Here is a 20,918-nt window from a genome sequence, read left to right as displayed (position 1 = left end):
TTGGTCTTTTCCTCCTCTCCGCTCTGAGGAGGACATCCATTAGAAAGGACACCGAATCAAACCGTGTGCCAGAATCTGCACTCCTCCCGTCTAATCCTTCCCCCCGTGTTCCACCCTCATGAATTCTTCTGACAACTCCGATAACAGCAGACGCCGGAGGGCTATTTATACACCAAAACTGCCATTTGCATCCGAGAGCTAGTTGGCGAGCACGATTCTCAACATTCTCATAACACCCACAACAGGGAGCCTCATATGAATGTTTCCTTAAGTTTGACAGAGCATCACTCAGCAGGCAGGCCAGGGGAGCAAATGGCTGGACAACCTTGCAACCCGTCTTGAAGGTTATCACTTTCCGAGCTGTGTGTGAATGTCGCGCAGGTGGGGTTGACAATTTCACGACCAATTACCTTTCCTCTCGCTCATCACCGTTTGACAATGTTGTCCTTGATGAATTTATGGATTTTACCCCATGTTTGGGATGAACTTCGCGGCCCTCATCTTTCTTACGAACATACATTCAGACAAATACAGAAGCAACAACTGGTCGATAAACTGTCTTTTAGCAATTATATCAGTGAATGCTTTCGGTGAAATGTACTTTTTTTACATTCAGAATGATCTACTGGCAGGACTCGGGCTGATGGATGAGCAACACGAGATGAAAACAGCATTCTGGAACCAGTGCAGTCATAGTGCTCACAGGCTGTCAACCTGCCAGCACTCAGCTGAAACCTCTAGTGATTGCATACAGACTTTAATACAGTCACACGAGGACCACACAGGCCTCATCACAGAGTACATACTGTGTACTGCAGATGGAATCATTAATAATCGAATGGTGGTACAAGCTGCCTGCAGTGTGCATTTTCAATCCAGCGAGGTGGATGCATGTTTATTTGATTAAAAACCACGATTTTGTTTAGTTTAGCAGAACTTCACACAAATATTTATTCCAGTAAGCTTCAGAAAAAATATTGTCTTTTACTACCAGAGCAATCGACCTGCTACTTTGTCTTCAGACAGTTCTTCATCTCCCTGAGGAGATAAAACACTGTAGTGTGTACACACTCCTCTGAGGGCTGACATTTATATCCCTACAGCATATACAGTGAGCATAGCCTTTATCAAAGCAACATATGACAGTGACATTTAAGAAAGCACCACGTTGCACTTGTTTGCACTTGTAAGGCTGATGATGAAGAGGCCTCTTCTTTGCCTCAGCTTTGATGAATGGTTTTCTGAATATGGGAGAAAAAAAAAAAAAGGGGCCAGACTTTTTATTGGCACTCAGCACGATTGTGCAGTACGCACTGTGTGATCTAAGTAAATTAGCTGTGAAATGTCAAATTGTGCTGATGTCAGGTTTCAGTTATAGCCCCTCTTCTTCCTGCTCTCAAGGTTGGCTACATAAAGGTACAGTGCTTTTTTTTATTTCATATAACCAAATGGAGCATGACAAACCCTTGAAATAAAAAGGTAAAACAGAGATAGTGCTTGTCCGTTGCATCAAGGAAAATGACACATTCCTTCACTTTGCCTGCTCATATCAGCCTTTTTCCCTGGTTGCTTTGGAGAAAACCTACCTATAATATAGTGCCAGCACAATACATTACAAATACACAGTATCAATTGCGACGAAACGTTAGTCCTTTGCATCTAAATAAAGTTGTCTGAAGTGATCTGAGATGTCTGAGAGAAGGAGTCCACTGAATTATATTTTGATCACAATATCAATTATTTCTATCCATCACACAGTCCATTCTCCGTGCTCCATGTGGCCCCGAATGTGTTCTCAATCAGCACCTTGTGTTTCTTACCTTATTGTTCAGTGTGATAGGTTACCCAGCAAAATTGGACATGTCACCCTAGCTAATAGATGTTTTCCTTTATGACCTTAAGTTCATACAGTAGAGCTCAGTCCAGTGTGAGAGGAATCGCTGTGGTCTATTTATGTTTATAGTTTTACTGTAATCGATTTTCATTTGCAGAACCGAGGGAAAAAAAGTGGGCCACCTTAGGAAAGGCCACCAATGCTTCAACATGAAATCAATACCCAACATTCATTCTTTTTTCCTGGACATATTTTACAGGACAGAGGTTTGAACCATACATTTTTTACATGAAACTCTTGCATGTTAAATGTTACAACACCCAAAACGCATCAAGGACGGGTTTTATAGTATACGAGAATAGAGGAGAGCACCACATGCACACCTAACGGCTGTTCTGATTTATTTAGTAGCGGGTCAGACAGAGGTCTTGTTTTAGTGTGGACCTACAGGGTGCAGTTAGAAAATGGGAACACCAGCATACAGAGGTAACACGGTGCTTTTAGTTTTGTAATGATGTATTAAGCTTTTTTAGCCCAGTCATGGCCTTTTATTCCCTGCAAAATAAGGTCAACCATTATTACCGCTAAAATAAATACAGACCTGAAAGTAAGTCTTGTTCCTCTGGTTATTGAAAACACCTTATTATCAATTCAAATGGGCCCACATGCAATTCAAATGAGCATTCATCTGTTCATGAAAGACAAATTCAATGTACTCTAATAATCAAATTATACCCAACATATTTACCTTCTAGTTCATATTGTCACCATTTATTTGAACGCTCTTTTTTACAACCTAAAATGGGGCTTATTGAACATAGATGTAATTGGAGGAGAATTGGTTATATAATGTGTATGTAGTAAGTGAAGATTTAACTGCTCTAAGGGCGCACTCAAACTAGATAATCTGTACCTTGACCAAGCACGCTTCACCCCTAAAGTCCAGTTTGTTTGACTAGTGTGAGTGCTCCCATCCGTCCTCAAGCAAAGAATCTGTCTTGTTCTCCGATGTATGGACACGGGCCCGACAGCACGTCCCTTTTTTATTTTTCTGTCTTGTAAACTAAGCCCGCTTCATAATTACGTAAAGCCATGCAGGTGTTGTATTACGATGTTATGTGTACTGTGAGAGGTAACCGTGCACAGTCCTGGTTAGTCCTGGAGCAGTGTGAGTGCAGACACGCGGGGGACTGATGAGGTGGGACAATTGTGCTTAGACACGGTACGGGACAACTTTTCCTCGTGTGAGTGCAACCTAACAGGCTAAAGTAAGGTAAGTAAGTAAAGCTGCTTTTAGCAAGTACATGCTAGTTTGAAAGTTGAAGTAGAGTGTGTTACATGGGTAGCCCCAGAGTTTGATGGAGGGATTTTATATCCCGCCTGGGGAAGAAAGGCCTTGGAATTCCTCAGGAGAAGTTGGAAAACGTTGCTTGGGAGAGGAAAGTCTGGGTTGACTTCTGCAACAAGACCTCGGATAAGCGGAAGAAAATGGATGGATGGATTTTAAGTAGAGAAACAACTGCTTAGCTGCTAATGTTGCAAAAAGAAGTGGGGGCTCCAATACACACATTGCACCATGGAGTTCTACAGTGAAGAAAAAAATAAACAGAATTGAAATAGGGCCACATAAACAAGAGTGCCTCTATTCTCCCATTTGAGCATGGCTACAGACAGCCGAGTGTTGCAAGTGTTCCCGGCCTCATTAACAATAAGGACAGATGAGGTACACTTATGGGGAAAGGACATAAAAAGGGGAAAGAAGCGCCACAAAGGACAAAAAAAGGGGACCACATAACACTCATTTATCTTTCTAATTACACTTGGTTTACAACTGCTGGTTTCTGTCAGTGTCTTCTTTTTGCACACGTGCCTTTAAGGTCAGCAGTTGCACGAAGCAAAAAAGCCAAACTTTCCAGTGAAAACAATGAATACCATTGAAGTAATTCTAAAACTTGTTATTTTCCATACTAGCCTTTGAGATAGTAAACATCCCTCAGGCTGTACAGTTTCCGAATGATCAAGCAACTGATAATAAACTTAAACCTTGTAGTGAAACCATCAAAACACCTTGAATGAACCGTTTATTCTAAATACATTTTCTTTTAAACAGAAAAAAACAATGTTTCAACAAGCATGAAAAGATTCACTCAATTTGGAGGCAATTCAAAGTTGATTATAGTTCAATGTAAATAAAGGCCTCAGGGTGTAATGCAGTTGCCTTCTTTAGCCTTTGTATGCACTAAGTAAGTAAAGGCTCGATCATATTGAAGGCAGCACGTTTAGTTAGACCTTCAGCTCAAACCAGAGCCCTGATAAACAGCCTTCATTGATCATCTCTGTGCTGCTGAGAAAGATAAGATAAAACTCAATAAACTGCATTAGTCTTTTTACCTTGACTATTAGGTTCTAACAGCATTTACTGGACAAAATGTAAAGATGTCCCTGCCTGTCTCTCGGGTTACTGCAGTCTGTTGCACTTGCCTCTCTAAAGCAGCACTTTGAGAGTGGCTGTTTTCTCATTAGAGGGTGTCTCGATGGCTTTTACTTTCCATTAAAGCACATCAGCCATGACACGTGTTAATAATAAGGAATATCTCAGCTTAATGGCTGCCATCCCAGGTCTTGGGGCTGTCAGACAGTGAGTGGCACGTGCTAAATATATTCATAAAGTGAAGCTGCTTTTAGCACCTTGTGGCTGACAGTGTTGATGAATGATCCCATGGAGTCAAATGTCACGCTACCTGCAGGATGACTTGATGGGTGGACAGTTAGAAAGGATACTCGGTGATAACGGCCGTCATAGAATTAGGAACCCATAATTATCTGAGTAAATGTCAGTTTTATAAAGATAGGATTTTCTTGTCAGTCTGCAGTTGCACAGATAACCAGAAGATAATGTAGTTATGAAGGGGAAGTGTCAAAAAACACATCAACCTCACTTTCTCCCATTTTTTTACATACACTGAACGTCATGGTCCGACAGCGCAGCGCACAACGCTGCAGTTCACTGCCACTCTAGTCAATGATTGTGTTCCCACATCGAACGCCGTTGTCCGTCTTCGGAGCGTGCCATCAAGCACCACTACGCTGTGCTGCGTTTCAACAACACTGAGAGTCTATTTTCGACGGAGCACACTGAAAGGACGCATCAAGCTGGACAGAATAAATCGACCCGGACAGGAAGTCAGACCAGGAAATAAACAGTTTCAAGATTCAATTTCAATTTTAAAATACAATATAAGGACTCATACACAAATGTTCACTCACTAATATGTTGATTGCATGTTTTTCTAGTTATTCTTGGGTGCTGTCGAACGATTCCCGTGATGTGTACAGCTGCTTACGGCTGTACTCCGCCGCGCTCACGTTCCTGAAACAAAGCCTGTTGGGCAATGTGTGCTGTCCAACAGAGCGAAACCGTGGCGCTGACGGGAACGTGCAAAAACCCAACTTGTAGAAGTTGGGTTTTCATGGAGTATGTGGAAATTGAGAGTTAGGTTTGTATTTATTTATTTGAACACATAGAAAAGTGGACCAACTTGGAGACCAATCAACCATATTCATATGGTGGCAATTTTCCCCATATCAGAATGTAAGTTACAATCAATTGTTATCAGGAGAATAATAGCAGAGTGCTGTGTTTTAGGTTTTAAAGTTTTAAAAATGTCGAAAGTTTGAAAAGCAATTTTTACTACTGCAACTAGTTCAAACAGCAAGGGACAGGAAAATGTATTTCACAATATAAAACATTTGATATCCCATTTACTGTCATTAGACAACAGATAAGCCATCAGCCATGATGATGATGATTGTCACGATTGTTTTTGTTTGATAATGATGACTTACAAGATGGTTTATATACTGATTAGAGCTCTCAAGAACTGCCGTCAATGTTGTACTTTGCCTCTGTGCAATGCCTGTCAGCACCTGTGTGTCCAATCGGACTCAAAGTTGATCGTTTGCTCTTACTGACATTGTTCCCTTTTTTCTAGATCCTTGCTTCAGTTGTACTTACTCTCTGATGTACGTCGGTTTGGATAAAAGCGTCTGCTAAGTGAATTGTAGATTTGTAGAATTGTAGCCACAACCAGACTTACATTTCCTAATAAAATTGAACCTTGAACACATAATTATGATCTTACTAAAAACCTTCATTCTCTTCAACCTGAAGGTGACATCTGAGGAAGGTGGCTACTCTGTGGATCTGGAGGATGAGATAGCGTTATCTTTCTTTTTGCTCCCTTTTCTGCTTTTGCAATTTCTCACATTCTGTACAATCACAAATACGCAGACATTTCTCTCTCTATCACCTTGACCCCTGCCCAATCAGGAACGTGCAAAAACCCAACTTGTAGAAGTTAATGCCATGTTTAAAACATAATCACTTCACTGGCTCTTCACTCTGACACACTGACAGCTGTGTTAATTGGAATGCAGAAGCAAACCAGTGTCCCTGTTTTGCTTCTTTATTGTATAAAAGCTAATGAAAGTTAGTTATTTTAGGTGAAGAAGTACAAACAATACAGATGCTGTTGACATCCACTGCTAATATATGTCTGCAGCATCAGCTAGTCTTGTAATTGAGGTTGCTGTAGTCCTAGAAAAGTTCAGGCATTGTCAAGAGCCACAGTTGAACACCACTAAATTGTTATGCACAGCTAACTTGGCCGTCTATAAGAGTGTCTTAGCAAAAACCAAGAAGAGTTAGAAGATTAAATCGCTCTTGTTCCATGCCCTCTGTACCAAGTAAATTAACCTTCCTAGCACAGCCTGTGGCTTTAGAAATGCAATGCTAAGGTAACAGGCCCCTTTTCACGGCCTCCAAGACGATACCCCAAATCAGGGGCGGCTGTGGCTCAGTTGTAGAATTGGTCTTTTCTCAACCGGGGGATTTGAGGGTCCATCCCCCTGTCACAAGTTGGAGTGTCCTTGGGCAAGACACTGAACTCAACAAGTTCAGTGTCTTGTGTCAAATGGATTTGTTAATACTGATTGATATTTACATCGCAGCCTCTGAGCCAGTGTGGGAATGGGTAGGTGTAGTAGTAGTAGTAGTGTGACCAGCTGTGCAAGCTAAAGTCCATTTACCATTTAATATGTCAACTAGTGAGATGTTGGTTAGATTTAGCCTTTGGATGCTCATCTTAAGGCCAATAATGAAACTTCCTGGTCTTCTTTTTCTAGATTCAGAGCTTGAGTTCAGACAATGCTTGATAATCATTTATTGATAATGACCACACAGCCAAGGTGAGTTGAGCTATCCTGCTAACAATATGCTTTTTCGTTGTGTTGTAGCTAAACGCCTAATCAGCACTTTGATTGCCATCAAACAAAAGCAGATGCAAACATCACATTTTTCCCACTGTTCTCCACGACAGATTATTTTCCCTGTCTCATGATGCAAAAGCAATAAAGTTCAGTTCATTGTTGGCTTTGAGAGGTTTAAGTGCTCAGGTATTGAGTGAATTATAACCATAAAAATCTCGAGTACCACAGCAGACTGCTGGTAGTAAAATGATTTTATAACACCAAAAACATAATTGAAGAAGTAATTGGATTCATGTGTCAACTTAACCTGAACATTCAGAAAATCTCTAACCTATTCCTTCTTAAATAGAAGTGCAGCACAACAGCTTCCAGCTTGTGGATGCTTATGATTAATGCTCCTGAGTTTGACCTCATGCAGGGATTTTAAGAGTCAGAGTGGTGAAGTACAAACCGTTATCGCAATAAAGCGTGTAAATAAGTGTTGTCACTGAAGACAGAAGCTAAAAAAATAAAATAAATCACAGCCTGACCTATAAAGATACATCCTGGGTTATTATTTGTGCAATAGTTTGTCCCTTTACATCATTACTGTTTCACTGTAGCGTGCTGCTGCTCCTGCAGAAAGAAAAGCTCTTACGTTTGGGAAAGATGTGGAAGGAGTGACGCAATAATTCACATGAACACTAAAAAAAGCCGTCATGCCTTCATAAAGATTTAACACTGAGCTGTTTGAAATGTAGCTTTTATGTCAAAATGGCCAAAGATGTTTACAAGGAGGCTCACTGAAGCTGAGTCACACAATTATTCCTCATATGTATATGAAAAAGGGCTGGGCAATCAAAACTGGAAAAATGAACCTGCACTCATAAACACAAGACAGGCAGCAACGTTGTTCATCAATTTTCATACACACACACAAGATACATGACTGTTGTACATTAAAAAGACATTAAATAATTGAAAACAGTAAATATGTGTCTCAAATGGCCACAATTTTTTAATATATCTTGCAGAACAACTACCGCCTTAAAGTCATCCAATGAGAACAGTTCCAGGTCGTCTTGCTCAGATGTGTCTGCTGCTTTTTAAAATGTATTTTTCATGTAAAATGAATACTTTTTATTTCCACATGAATCTTAAAGTGTAATGCCATGGATTGGATTGTTGTCACTGTGGACTTGAATAGACTGGATGAAATGGACTTGAACACAGGGGACCTGGGGGGACATGAGCTAGGACTTGAACCTGTCCTGGGTGAAAAGTTGTGTGTTATTTGTTCTATCCATCGGCCCTGATTGATACCTCAGAACGACTCGTCTATATCATCACTACGAGCAGTTGCCTTGAGTCTAATATAGCTGCAGCTGGGTTGACTTACAGTAAGTTGAAAGCCTGTTGTGTCTTGATCAGACGCCAAAAGGTTTCTTGTGCGTGTGTTTGAGATGCAGTTGGCTGTGACAAACTGTGTTTTTGAACATTTGGGGAATAAGAACAGGCGGATTGTTTAGGTATGAGGACTTATTGGACCTTGGACAATCTTTTTTAAATGTCAAAGTGGTGCATGTACCACTGCCACAGGGAGAGGCCGAGGCTCAGAGGCAGAGAAAAACACCATATGGCCTCAACAGAAATGCTGTGCACTTTAGATACTGCCAGTAATGTGCATGATTGCCAAATAATACCCCACAACAAATGGGATATCAATGTTTCCTTTAATTTGGCAAATAATAAAAATAGCACTGGCCTTAAGGAACCGAGCAGTTTTAATTTGAGGCTTGGCCTGCTCTTTCTCAATAAGTCACACGAGTGCACTTAGCTGAAGTATAACCTAATAAACTTTCACTCTGTCCTGCTTGAATCTTTGCTTCCTCTTCACTTTTTATATCTTCCATATTTCCCCTCCCACGCCCCTGCTCTGTTCCTCCAGTGCTTCCCCTCTGCCTTTCCGTTTTTCATGTTCCCTTTTTTTCGCCCTGTGTCTGTCATTTCTTTCATTTTTTTTTCATTTTTTTTTTTTTCTCTCTGGCTCTTCTCTCCTTTCTCTTGTTTCCTTTGAAGTGCTAAACAATGAGAGGGCTACACTCCCTGTTAAGCTCATAGGGAAATCCAGGCTGAAGCTGCATGGCACAGTGCAGCGCAGCAGAATCTTGTCCTCAGAAGCAAAAAGGAGGAAGAGGAGGGGTGGGAAGCATGAGAGTCACGGTCAGCATGCGAGGACAAAGGCTGCACAGTGCCTTGATCCTCCAAGCCGTCGGCAGACAACATAAGCGCAGCATGGCTGATGAAAGCTACGCCTAATTTGCAGAGAAAATTCTGTCTCTCTGATTGCTACACCTAGACAACTGACCATTCCTTGTCAGCATGTGTATGAGACGATCAGGGTTTAATTACAGAGACCAAGAGATTTGCATGTCAAGACCCCTCTGACTATAATGATTGAGTTAAAGGATTTCATTAGTCCAGCATGTCGGCGCAGAGTAGGAAGACAATCACTCGTCCTTCCATTGTCTTCTCTCCCCCACTCTTTTTTTTTTTTTTTTTTTGTAGCATGCAGGCACAGACACATCCATGCAGTGATGAATGCTATTCATTACTAAAGGATGGAACGGGAAATGAAGCGAAAATGAGTGCTTTGGGAAGCAATGCGAGACTGGGGCATATACTCTTCGTCTGCAGAGGCATCTGAGACATGTGTTTATCCACTCCCACATGTTTCCTTGGAGCAATATCTCACACTTACTCACATTATGCTGCATGCACCTCCCTTTGAAATCTGATGCTGCCTCACTCCTCTCCAATTTCCCTCTTCTTCTTTTTTTCAGGTCTCTGTCTTGTCTTTTTCTCTCTATATTCATACACACCAATGCCAACACAGCATGATGGTCTTTTATGTGGGCCTTGATACATTTCCCGAGCAAATCTGTCTTATAGAGCCAGCTCAATATGTATAATTCACCCTCCATCAAGCAGCCTTAATGCAAGCAAATGCTTTTTCTCTCCTGCATAGTGACATGACTGATTCCACGTGGGGATTTGTGATGACAACTTGACATTTGGTATTTATTTTAATAAATCACGCATCTCACTGAGCTCGTATCTGCGTAGACATAGTAGATGTACCACATTTATGCTTTCTCCTGCAAAAAAACAACAACCCTGCAGTGGTGTTTTCAACACTTTGCAAAGCATGCTGGTTCAGGATTGATTCGTTCTCTGTGGCGCTCCGCAGTTTCATCAAACGAGTGTTTAATTTGTTTGATTACTTCAATGAGGATCTCAAGTGTGAAGGTCTCTTCATGCTGCTGGAGTTATATGAAACTATTAGAAATGCGGTTCGATCATTACCAAGCATTTACTGACATTTATTTTAGAGCAAATGAGATGCTGATAGAGTTGACACATTAATGTATTAATACAATGATTTGACAAAATGTATGTATCCATGGAGCAGAGGAACTCAGGCGTTTGTGGGTCAGTTTCTGTTTGCATAGTGAGGCTGTGAGGTCCAAGAGGAAATTTAGTCGATTAGATGGGACATGATCTGCAAAAGAGATAATGCACCCACACACACACACACACACACACACACACACACACACACACAGCATTAGATAAGTGTGTGCACTGTGTTAAAGGTGACTGACACATGGTTTCATATGGCTAATACGTTCTGTCTTTTGTCTTTTATAGGTCTTTGTGTGTGTGTGTGAATTCAACTAAAGGGCGAGATGTGGTGTGATCGCAGGAACTCAAACCAGGTATGTTTTTATTTCAGGTTTTATTCTTCTGGATTGTTTTTTTTTTTTACCCCTCCTTTTTCACCTGTTAAATATTCAACTTGTTTTCTTCTATTTTGGTGCATGCTTGTGTGCATTGATGTCTTTTGCACACAAGCAGCCAAAATAAAGCAGTGATTTTGTTTTCCGGCAGACTAGAGTGGGACATCCCAGAGACAAACTGGCCCAGACAGGATGGACTATTGCGGTTTTTGAAATTGCTTTGCTATGATTTATTGATGTCTCTTCGACGATTGGCCTGGACATTTGCTGATGGTCTGTGTCTCAGGGAAAATCTCGTGCCATCACAAAACTGCGTGTCCAGGGTCTGCTTAGTAAATATTTCAGGGGTCGCTCCATCAGGCTTGACTATTCCCTAGATAGTCTGAGTCTGGGTTTAGTTGACAGTAAGAATTTTACTAGTATGAGGGTTTTCCTTGTATGTAAACAACAGAGAGATGTAATCCATGGCATTTATTTCAGTTTGGATTCGTCGGACTGGCAAAAAATTCATATCGCAGGGAATTGTTTTGCTTAGCGGGAAAAATGGAGGCGTACCTATGTGTTTAAAATGTCAGAGGAAGATGTGAAAAGTTCTTGTTGGCAAAATACATGTTCAATTTATCCTTAACATAATCTCTGTTCATCATCTATACTATCTTGCAGTTTTTTATTTTTTGTTACTCGAAGGCCAAAACCAGCTGTTTGATAATAACGGCTTTTAAATGAACGAATCAGAGGTCATGAACACTGATTTCAGGGTTTTGTTGTGCATAGCAAAAGCAGCTGAACAATGTGCAAACACCCAGATCAAAATTTGCCACACTTTCCACTGAGATGTAATGTAATTATTGATGAAATAATAGTTAAAACAGCTTTTTAAACGTGACATGTGTCGTGTGAAATCCTTGTGCTAAGTAATGCACAGACTCCATCCATTAAAGTGGATGCCAGATGCAAGTGCTTGGATTTTCGGCTAATGCAAATAAGCTCTCATATGTTGATCGCATGAATTTTCACTGTGTGTGTGTGTGTGTGTGTGTGTGTGTGTGTGACGTTCTGTTTTGTCTTTGCTTCATTCACACTCACACTTGCTGCTTTGTTGTGCAAACAGGAAGAGTCTGGTGTTGACTTTAGCTTTTTGGTCCCCCTCTTCTGAAAGTAACAGGACCAGCAACCTACACACACCAGACTTTGTGTGTGAACTGTAGGAAAAGATGGAGTCAGAAGAGAGATGAGAGATTTAAAGAGGCAGCGATGCAGGAAGTGGGGCATGTACCACAGCATATGGGATCTACTGAGCGAGTGTTTGGAGCGTAAAGGGGAGTGGAGAAAGGGATGATGGAGTTTAGATGGTAATGCTCGTAGATCCCATGTTCGGTCAAGCAGAGACCCAGACTTCAGAACCACATGGTGCTCAGCTTGTGATAAGAATCCAAATTTGGACGTACAAGTCAACCCTAATATGTTTGAAGCTGTTGAATCTCCGCTGAGGTCTTGTTGGTTGCTCCAGCTCACTGGTCTTTGAATTGAAGGACTATTGTTTGCCTGCACTACATTGCAGAAAAGTCAGTGAAAGTATTTGTATTTGTTGTTTCATTCAGAAAGACTGTCGTGCCCGACTACTTGGCTTTTTCATTGTGTGTGAATATGTGTGTGATTGACTTGACGCCCCTCGACCAGTTCTACACAGACCTGCAGGTCATCTGGAAGTCAGTTTAACCAGTTTAAGGAAACGTTTAATGCAGCAGTGTTTAAGTGTAGGATAAAGTACACATAAGAAAATGTATTTGTGTAAGCTATTTCACAGTGAAGGTCAGTCAGTCTTTTCTGAGTATTCAGAGAATGGCTGTGCTCTCTGGGTACCTCAGTTCCTGTTAGTCCTGTATTTCTAGAGCATGTTGCCACAACCCATGCTCCTAGAAATTCAACATTACTTAATTGCTTTTGAAATTGTAGGTAACGCAACATAATTGCTGCCTAGATTCTGGTCACAGAAAGCACTTTTAGCATGAATGAAACATCACATAAACCCTGCTAGGTTTGCGAGGAAAGTTGCAGGGGTGGGTTGTGGGTGTTTTAAAGTTCAGGGCAGTGAAGTTAGAGTGCTTGGTTTGTATTCACACGCTGGTCTGTTATTAGATTGGGGCAAGAAAAAAAAAACATTTTATTATGGTTAACAGAATGCTCTGTTACACATATCCACACAAACTCAAATGATGATGTAGTCATGGTAAGATGATACTGTACCTACCAGCTCACAGCAGGGATAAAACATCGTTGACAAGATAGGACAATCAACTTCAGTAGTAGATAACATTTTTAGTCATATCGCCCAGCCTTAACTTCAGTTTCTTCTTGTCTTTTCAGATACTCAACATATTTCTGCAGTCTATTGTTTTGTCATTTATTTATTTTTTGTCTAGCAAGTTTTTAGTGTTTCTTTTTTTATTTCAGGTCAAATATTGAATTGTTTTATGTAACTCACTCCCAAAAAACATCCAAGACTCCCCCACGCTCACCTCCTTCAAGAAATCCCTCAAAACTCACCTCTTCATCACTGCCTGCAACCACTGACTCCCACACTCCCCCCCCCTTACATTACTTCTTTGTTGTACTGCCCTCGTCGTTTTTAGTTTTGTTTCATTGTTTTAGGTTTTTGTCAAAGCGTCTTTGAGTTTTCAGAAAAGTGCTATCTTAAACCAATGTATTATCATTATTATTATTATTATTATTTATCAAAGAGATACTAATGTAGAAAAACCAATCGAGTCGGGCATAAGTAATATTCAATTGTGTACTGGTCAGACGTTAAAAAAAAGGATTGGTGGTGTTGTTACCTTGATGGTCCGAGACCTTTTTACTTTAATCAAACAAGCCAGGAGGTGAAAAACACTCAGACTGGATGTGTTGTAGTTGCTAAAGTTTGATGTGCATTGGAGTATTTTTGGTCTTCCGTTTACTGTGACTATCCTGGTGTCTTGCTTTATTGTGTCTACTCACCAATAAGCTGGTCTGTCAGGGGTGAAAGAGAATATTCTGGAGACAAAGAATGTGTCAAGTAATATGATGGAATCTTTGCTGCTAACCCCCCAAAGCTATGATTAGGGACAATTTCTAATACACATCATTTGGTGTTTGTCTGACAGCTGTCTGTCACCGCTCCTCTCTGCCTCCAGTGTTATCCAGACGTCTCAGCTTGCAAACTGTCCGTCTGCACGAACCTTCAAACCCAATCTCTGTCATGTCACCTCTGTCTGATCAGCTGTGTAAAAGACTTTTCTAAATTCATATTATTCATTGCTTGTAAGCATCAACACTCACACACACTTACAGTATGCTCAGGGAACAGGAAGGAAGCGAGCGCAGATATCAACTTGCCGCTGCCACTCGGGGGTGTTTGCAGGTGAAAATGACAGGATGGTTTTAAAGATGAGGTGTGTGCCTGGGAAAGACACAGCTATTATGCTCGTGGAAATAAAATGTCCTGACTGAAGTCTAGATGGAGAACATTGTAGGCTGAGCACATTTGGCGGAATTCTGTTAATCCTGAGTTTTCTTTCGATTTGTCATGACAGTCTTTTTTCATTTCTCATGAGCACCTACAGGGAGCCGGATGTAGTTTTCTGCATTCTGGGCAGGGCACACAGGTCAAGGTTTTTTTTTCTTCTTTTAAATCAATAATGGATGTTTTATAGCTTTTGATCTCTCTCCAGTCTCCACTTTGTATCGGCTGTTACTTCTTTATCGTAGCCCCATCTCAGCCCTATCTTCCTATGGCATCTACATCCTTTATCTCCCGTGTCTTATCTGTAGTGCCAGACACAAAGAAATGCAATCCAAAAGAGAGAGAGAGAGAGAGATTAAGGTACAACAAGACTCCTCAATGAATTAGGAAGAGGGGAAGAGATTAAAAATATATATGGCGTAAGAGTTTAAGAAAAGGAATTGCAGTATAATAAGGTGTTCTGCAGGTGGCATTTAGCTTCTATCAAGAAGTAAAAAAAAAAGTTTGTCTTTGATTTGTTTGTCAGTCGTCCTTTCCACTACAAAGCATGCAGGGGTGTGTCCAGAGGGTTGGCAGAAATATGATTGGTCACCCCAGTTGCTACTGCAAAATCCTAAAATATGATTGAACTGATTGCTGGTTATATAAAGTACGAGTCACCTGCCTTTAATCACACACACAAACGTGTACACATACACACAACGCTGTTGCAGAAACCCCGGCATTGGGGTTCTCGAAGTAGTACCTTCAATTACGTGCTGTAGATTTGAAAAGATATTTCAATTGCAATGTCAATGCAATGCAGTTTTTTTTCTAATATTGTGCAGCTCTACATGGAATCATTTTCTATTTAAATGTAATTTATACATTTCATTAATATTTCACAATGTAAAAAAAGTAATTTTACAATAAGGCAAGATTTCCCTTGTTGATGCAGGCGTGATTTTTTTTTTTTTTGCAAAGGTGTCTGTCCATATTCCTGATGACAAAACACAATGCATTTGAACTGTCTTGTTTTGGCTATGTATTGAGCTGCACTGCATGATAAAAGGCTCAATTGCAGCTCTGTGCATAAACTCTGACACCAATCAGCGTCCTCTCAAAGTGCTCCTTTTTCTCATAATTGATCCTTGTTTGCTCAAAGTGTCAAGTTCTGACGGATAATAAGCACTTGATTCGATCCGGTCCAGTTTTAAAGTTGAAAGTGTGTTAGTCGGGTGAGGGAATGGACCACTCTTCCAGAAGCTAATGGACTGTGTCGAGGTTGCCCCTGGTTATAAAAGTAATAACCTGTGGTAGCTGTCAAAGGAGCTCTCTCCCCCAGGTAGCCGAGGTACACTCAGATCATGAGAAGAAAAGGCAGGAAGGGGGTACAAAAAAAAAAAAAAAAAAAAACAGCATGAGGGAACAGTTCTATTATAGGCCTCTGTGTTAGTTTCTATAGCCACCAGGATTCCTAGTAACTGATCTGGTGCTAGTTCTCTGGTCCCCATGTGTTCCAATTATCAACCCTCTGGTTCTATAAACCCAATGTGAGCAGTCAGAAGACATCATGTCTCAAGAGTGTCTACTGTCGCACAGCTGCAGGGAAACTAAAAAAAAAATCATTAGAAACCGTATAACAGATTATTTTGCAACCAGGACGACAGCTCCTGAGAATCAGATTTATCCCTCAACTGTGGCGTTTCATCAACCTCTCACTAGCATTTTAAACTCATCAACCGATTGTTTTGGTTTTCTGGTTTTGTTCACCGTAAAGTCTGAGTGTTTCAATGGCAACAGGCGGAAAAAGAGCTTGGATAAACCCATTGTATGTTACCTGTCCAGTTAGTCACTAGCTAAGGAACATAGAAAAGTAATTAGCAGTGAAGAAGAGTAGGATGATTCCATGAAGGGCTCAACAGAGGCTGAATGTGAGACTTGTATTTGACAGGTCATCAGAAATAAAGGCTGCAGCTCTTGTAATTGCTGAATATGTGAATATTCGATTACAATTTAGCCATATTAACCTGAATACATAGATATTAATGATGCTCTGAGACTTGTTCCCACTCCTCCCCAGTGGCCAGAACATATCTCACAAGAGAAAGTGCTGTTGTACTGAATGTCAGCATCGCTGTTATTTAGTCTAAGCCATGGTTATTAGAGTGCCTAAAAGATTCACAGCCATGCTATAAAACAGCATGACCTCAAGTGTGATATTGTTCCTAGCAGCAGACGTTAGTAGAAAGTAATGAGCATCAGTAGGTTTAGAAGTTTAATAAGTCATTTTACTCCACCAACAAACTACTTCTTCAACTTGACTTTAACTGAACTGCTGCCTAGCAACTCACAAACAACTTCCTGCCCAGTGCTGTTCCGCTCAGAGCTCATCGAATGCCTCTTGTCCTGAAATAATAAAAAAACTTTGTATAAATAGTTTTGTTGGCTCATAATGCAGCATTCAGAGGGTTTTTTAAGGCTAAGCAAACTGCTGCATGTGACGAATGTAATTTTTGCTTGTGATTGTTTTAAAGTGATGAGTGACCTGATGTTCCTTTGCATGTCTGTTCTGTTCGGTTGTATTGCCAAAGGATTTAGCACACTAAAAGCCTTTTCACACCAAGGATGATTCCTCATGCAGAAAATTCAGACAGCAATGAAATATAAATTGACTCCAGGTCTGCACTCTAAATACTTGCAATGTGGCTCAAATCTGGGAGCAGTTTGATATTTTGCATAATTATGCACTTGCAACTCAGCCGAATGTGACATTGTCAGATAAGCTGTAGGATTCTTGCTGAGCATATTTCCTTTCTCACTCAAGAACAGGGAAACACCATGAGACAGTGTTTTGAACAAACTAGTCAGAGTTATATTTAGATCCGCCCCCTGTGCAGACTTAAGCTCATGGATGTTCTGTACTTAACTGGTGAGTCAGCCGCGTTACTCTGGCCTCAACCCCTTCTTTACTTTGAAAGATATAATCAAGTTGTTTAATATTAATTCTGAGCAGATAATCAACCTTGGATTTCTTTAAATCGGAATCTGCGTCCTCTCTAACTGCTTCGCATGCACCCACCTGAGTGTGTATGAGAATCAGCAGGTTTCAATATGACGGCTGTAGGTATTGACCGTAGACTTTAAATATTCATGAACAAAACCTGAGTGACGTCAGCCATCTGTTACGGCAGGAGGCTCTGGAGACTCATCGGCAGCTGCTGCCATGCTGGACATCCTGCCTCTGCCTAACTTTCAGTCAAGCTAACGACAGGCTTACAGCCGAAGCTGAGGCGGGTATTAAGCCTCCTGACAAACCGCTACATCGCACCCACCTGTCAATCATTTCAGCTAGGCGCCTAACTATGGATAACAAGTATCATTTTCAAAATCGAAACAGCCATTTAAAAGAAAAAATTCACCCCCCGACCTATTTCGTTTTTTGTACCAGGCTGTAAAAATGTTTATTTATGCTGTTGAAATGTCCTTTTTGCCAGTCATGTGCAAAACAGTCACATAAACAAAGTGTGACTTTCGGTGTTCCTCGAGCCAGCCTCAAGTGGACACTCGAGGAACTGCAGGATTTTGCACTTCTGCAATGGCTTCATTTCTCAAGACCGGAGGTTGCCGCTTGGTATTGACGTTGCTGTGCTCCTAATAACTGTGGGAATGATTAGTGTGTCGCGAGGCTCTTTGTGTTTTTATTGCTCACAGGTTTTTTTTTGCTCTGTTCAATTCTTTGACCCCTTTTTCTTTCCCTTGATCTCTCTCTCTTTCTCTCTCTCTTTCTTACACAAACATACACACAGTCTAGTCTTGCTGGCTGCCTGTGACCTCCCTCCTGTCCTCCCTCCCTTCCGCTGTCTCAGTAGTTCCGACCTCTCAATATCACATAGGCTGTCAGTGCCAAACTATGAACGTCCCTCGACACTTATTCGACTCAGACTCCCTTGGGCATTTCCATTCCAAGAGAGCCAATTTCAATTTTTATATCTGGTGGGATGGGGGCTGGTGCAAAGCCTGGAGTCGGAATAAGCCAAAGTTGGAGTCAAATAAACAATCGCCCCAAGCAGAAATGTGTGTGTGCCTGCACTGTGGCCGTTTGTACCTTTTTTTTCTTTTTTTTTGACACCCTGCTAAGTGAACTAACTACCCAGCATCCTCCATCCTCTCCAAAAAGCTTGACAATTGGCAAATGTTGTAGTGCATTCCATTAATATTTTACTACTTCTCTCAAATAAATCAAAATTATTCATATCTATAAACTGTGAACGAGATAATTACAATGCTAATGAAGACACATGGCAGAAAAGCTCACCAGCAGGAGTTTGCTCCAGAGCGCACTCTCTTTCAGCACCATGGACAGCACCAAATACTTCACTCTGTGTGGGTGGGCCGCCTGCAGCCCACGTCTGTGTAACCGCGGATAGCTTATAACGTCACACTCACAATTCCCCCATTCAAGTAAGATGTAAGTTCTTGATGATTCAATGCTGCCAGTTGTACAAATCAGAATTCTGAAGTTCAAGCTCTGATGAAGTAGTAGTCATAATAATAAAAATACACTTTATTTTATATCACTTTTTCAAAGAAGGGCCACAGGGTGCTTTACAAATGAAAATGAAATAAAAATGAAATGTGAGGAAGGCAATGATTACACATTTAAAAGGGAAATAGTGGGGGATTATACAACAAGTGAGCCGCAAATGATAGAAATGAAAAGTTAATACAACGATGTAAAAACACAAGGACCACCCAAGATAAAAGGGAATAAAGCAATGTGGAAAAAATAAAACCACCCAATGATAAAAGATTAAAACAATGAAAAGAATCATTTGAACCAACCTTTTTTTTTTTATGAGATGCTGCCTTCCATCCTGCCGTGATTTGGAATAGAAGAAATATTTTCAGTGAGCTCAGGGGTTGTGCTCTTTTGGGGACAGCATTGTGGAGTCTGGTTCACATGCTTCCAGGAAAGTGCACTGGGAGAGGAAGAGGGAGAATTTGCTATTCAGACGTGCTGTGTTTCAAAAATGAGGAATCCCTTTCATACGCTTGATATTCTTCCAGATGTGCTGATGTGTGACACCAGCACATCTGGAAGCTGTCCTTGGGTATGCCTGTTGAAGTAGAGTCAGTAAAGGAAAGAAATTAGGAAAAGTTTCAGCTCTTACTATTTTTTGGGGATTTTATAATGTATGGCTAACATGTGCTGTTGTCTTGACCTGCTCTCTTTTAAACATGGGAATCAATGTTTTAATGAGTTACCTGTCTTGAAAAGATCAATTCTAATAAAATAACTGAAGATCGTGTGAATTGTATATTTTCTAATATTGGTTGAATAACCACCAACACTTACAATCTGCTAGCTTTGACTAACACACTTTCTCCTAGCTAAACTCTGTTTATAGCTGCTTTCACATATGCACTCCGGTAAATATCTAGACAATTTTAGGAGGACTGCTCCTGAAATTTTCCTGACCTGGCTGTTCACATATGCACCTCACAGTGGGAGACCATTCCTGTTGGATGGGAGAGGGAGCGGGGAGTCTCCTGAGGCAAGACTGGACGTAAAAAGAACGACGCGGTAGAAGCAAACAGAGCAACAGAGTCCGCTTTATGATGCTATAATGAGAATATTTGCCTTTTTTTCAATGCTACATGTAGTTCTTAGGAACAACAATATTACTAAAGAAGTGCGTAGTGGAAAACAGAGAACATCATGCAGCCATTTAATGACGTGCACAGAGATCGTGGCCGTGGCGTGCACACAGCAGTATATTCACTATGCACTGGTCACAGGATGTAAACCTCCCCACCCCTCCCCCCTCGCTAGAGGAGAATTATCCAGACAATATTCTGCTGCATTCTCGCATCAGCTCACTCATACTTTCTACAGAACAACTACTAGTGGGGCTAGCAGGGGAAACTATGGAGAAAGTCATATATTCTGCTGTTTGTGTTCACACATACAGCTCCTCCTGGACATATCGTGAGTTTTTAAGGAGTTTTCTGCAAGTGTGAAAGCCCTATAAGACCTGAGCGTCACATCTGTTTTTTCGCACCTTTAGATCCGCACGTCTCTGTGTATGTCGACACGCATGCACTTCTTTCCCTACACACAGCTCTAAAGGGATTGCCTGCGGAGAACTCACAGTCAAGAGGATTTCAGGAACTGAACAGCTGAGTGCCAACACACAGTCCAGAGGAATGATGCCTCAACAAGAGGAGACGTTCAATGCATTCTGAATAGAAAACAATATTCAAGTGTAAGCGTGCATTTTTGTAGCGCCGATATCTTATTGCCCTTGATTTGACTGTATCTGAAAGCTTGTAGCATCGCCGCTGCTTGCTTTGATGAGTCTGTTGACAATAAGTTTGAAGAGTTCACCCTTTTAGAGGTAAAGCAAAAGAACTTCTCAAAAAGGGAAAAAAAAGGATTTTCGAAAAAGAAAGGAATCCAAGGAATTTTTATTTTCTGCTCGTTCGAGTATGACCATGCTCTTGCTGAAATGAGGCCTCTGAATGATTTATAGTGCCATTGATTCAAAGA

General features: G+C 40.9%; 1 protein-coding gene across 1 annotated transcript in view; it reads left to right on the top strand.

Annotated features, from left to right (window-relative positions):
- LOC109981938 (protocadherin-15) overlaps positions 1-20,918 on the top strand; it is a 233,723-nt gene that overhangs the window by 18,690 nt on the left and 194,115 nt on the right. The window contains exon 2 of the mRNA XM_065959676.1: positions 10,793-10,860. The gene's annotated coding sequence lies outside the window, so the exon portion shown is untranslated. The remainder of the gene's footprint in view (positions 1-10,792; positions 10,861-20,918) is intronic.

The sequence above is a fragment of the Labrus bergylta genome, chromosome 10 (genome assembly GCF_963930695.1).
Source record: "Labrus bergylta chromosome 10, fLabBer1.1, whole genome shotgun sequence".
Classification (NCBI taxonomy): Eukaryota; Metazoa; Chordata; class Actinopteri; order Labriformes; family Labridae; genus Labrus; species Labrus bergylta.
This window is presented reverse-complemented; position numbering and strand designations above follow the sequence as displayed.